The sequence below is a fragment of the Aplysia californica genome, unplaced genomic scaffold (genome assembly GCF_000002075.1).
Source record: "Aplysia californica isolate F4 #8 unplaced genomic scaffold, AplCal3.0 scaffold00002, whole genome shotgun sequence".
NCBI classification, from domain to species: Eukaryota; Metazoa; Mollusca; class Gastropoda; order Aplysiida; family Aplysiidae; genus Aplysia; species Aplysia californica.
In genome coordinates this window covers 4,709,885-4,712,384 of record NW_004797272.1, presented here as the reverse complement: position 1 = coordinate 4,712,384, position 2,500 = coordinate 4,709,885, and positions in this window count along the sequence as shown.

Below are 2,500 nucleotides of genomic sequence, written 5' to 3'. Positions count from 1 at the left end.
TGGTATCAGTCAGTCATCAGTGCCCCAGGTAGGCTTGTTCTTAATCGATCATACTAATCAATTAGTTTGATTATTATATAATAATATATAACAATATACAACATTTATAAAATATTGTGCATTTCTAAAAAAATGTAGCTCAATGCGCTTTACTTTGGAATACCCATTTTCAAAACCTTTCTTACTAATTCCTTTCTTCTCATGCAATATATATTTATACACACACATACACACACACACACACACACACACACACACACACACACACGGACTATTTTCATTCAGACGTAGGCACAGAACAACTATAATTTATAAAATAACCCTAAAAGCTTATGAAGGATGTAGGAGCAGAAAAGGCATAAGATGTCTTTTGAAGCTATCAAGTGTTCTTATCTGTTCCACATAAATGGACTAAGATATGAGAAAGACCTCTCTCCATATGATTTGTATGATTTTACTGGTGTCACACGTAGGGTGTTATCGTCTTTTTTGTTGTTGTTGTTTTATGATCTTAGGTTTCTTCCTGGCTTATATATACTGATAAGTTCTTGTCAGGCGCGGTTCATCCATAGAGCTCGGTCGTGCAGTGCCGCCCAATTTTTTTAAAAAGTTCTATTACTAAAAGCACCCACAAACATGAAATAAAAGAAGTCAGAAACAAACATTAGCCAAATATAATATCAAAACAAGGTCCTCACTGGAGCTGTAATTGTCATTTCTGTGTCAAAAAGCGCCTAAAACATTTACTATGCCATGCCAAAGTCCACGCGCTTAAAGTAAACGTAATAGAATATTCAACAGTGGCTGTCTGACCTATAAATCGCTCTTTGGGATAACTCCAGCGATGACGACACTTGTAGCGAGTTTGGCGGTACCGTACATTAATATTAATAAGACGGCACATCTCAAAGGTGCATCCACGAAACAGCCCACAGCAGGGAGTCTAAAAATAAACGCGATAGCCTGTACACTAGGCCTATTCAATGCCAAAATGAGCAATCCGGCGGAGTGCTCAAGTGAACTGTGATTAGTTCATTGTCTTGCCACTATTTTAAGCGACTCTGTGACCGTGAACCTGAGGGGGGTGAACATGACATACTTAAGTTACCGCCCTATGAGTTGTGCCTTTGAATGGTTTGGAAGTAGAGTGGTGAAAATTATTACTTGAGTGTTCAGTTCCGACGCAGGATGAACGAAATTGATGTTTAACTAACAAACAGATTTAGTTCTAGAAATCAAAGCGACAAGTAAAAAGAATGAAAATAAAAGCACTAAGTCCTCCCTCACCAACCCAAAGATCCTAAAATTAAACACCATCCCATTTACTATGCCTTTGACTATCTTCAGCCTAAGATAGCACGCCCACTTTTTAGCCCCACGAGCCGCCCCTGGTTCTTGTAGATTAAAAGGAGCAGCTTTATTTACGCATTTGGAACTCATGACACAGATTTTAAATATTAATCTTTCTTTTACAGGGAACCAATGCAGTTCTTTTAATAGTGGAGTGACATGGTCTCGTTTTTTTAGATCTTGTTATCAGTCTAGCGGTGTTGTTTAGAATGACTTGTAAACGATTCAAGTATTTGTTGTTCAGACCTGCTAAGAGAGAGTTACAATAGTCTAATCTAGAGAGGATAAAAGACGTTACCAATGTTTTTGTGGTCTCTTCGTTTAAGTACTTTCGGACTAGGCCTATCCCTCTCAGCTGAAAATAAAAGGATTTGGACAGAGATCCTACAAACGAACCCATAGATAAGTGATGGTCAATATATACACCGAGATTCTTGACAACGTCTTTACTAGATGTCATACCCCCATATAAATCAATATTGACACTTTCCAGATCTTTATTTAAATCGTGGATTATTTAGAAGAATGATATCTGTCTTTTCTTCGTTTAGCTTCAATTTGTTTACTGTCATCCACTTTATAATTTTATAAAAACTTTGTTTAGTGATAGAAATCATATTTAGCGGACCTTGAACGGTGCCATTAACATACATTTGGGAATCATCGGAATAAAAAATGATAATTCACTCCTTGATTTTGTAAAATTCTTGCTAAGGGCTGTGCACTGGTCCAAAAACTGCACAGTCTTAGTTTCAAGTGTCAACATTGGTCCCATTTTTAGAGCGAGCCAATGGAAACATGGATTAGCTGCAGTTTTGTTTCTCGCTTTAAATAATCGATTAATCGATTAGTTTGGTTGAAAACAGATTAGTAATTGATAGCCAATTTGTTCGATTAAGCACAAGCCTAGCCGCAGGTGGCCACGCCCGTCGTTGAATTGTAAATTGCAGGGTTCAACTTGTGGTGGTTATTTTTGTGAATAAATAAACACTCCAATGAATGTTTTTTTTAAATCCTCATGGCTTCTTCCTTGATATGTGTGTCGTCTGGAAAAGAAATGGATTTGGTTTGCAAGTACAATATTTGATTTCTATGCACACTTTCTTTTTTCTGTGAATATCTATATCTATATCTATATCTATCTATCTAT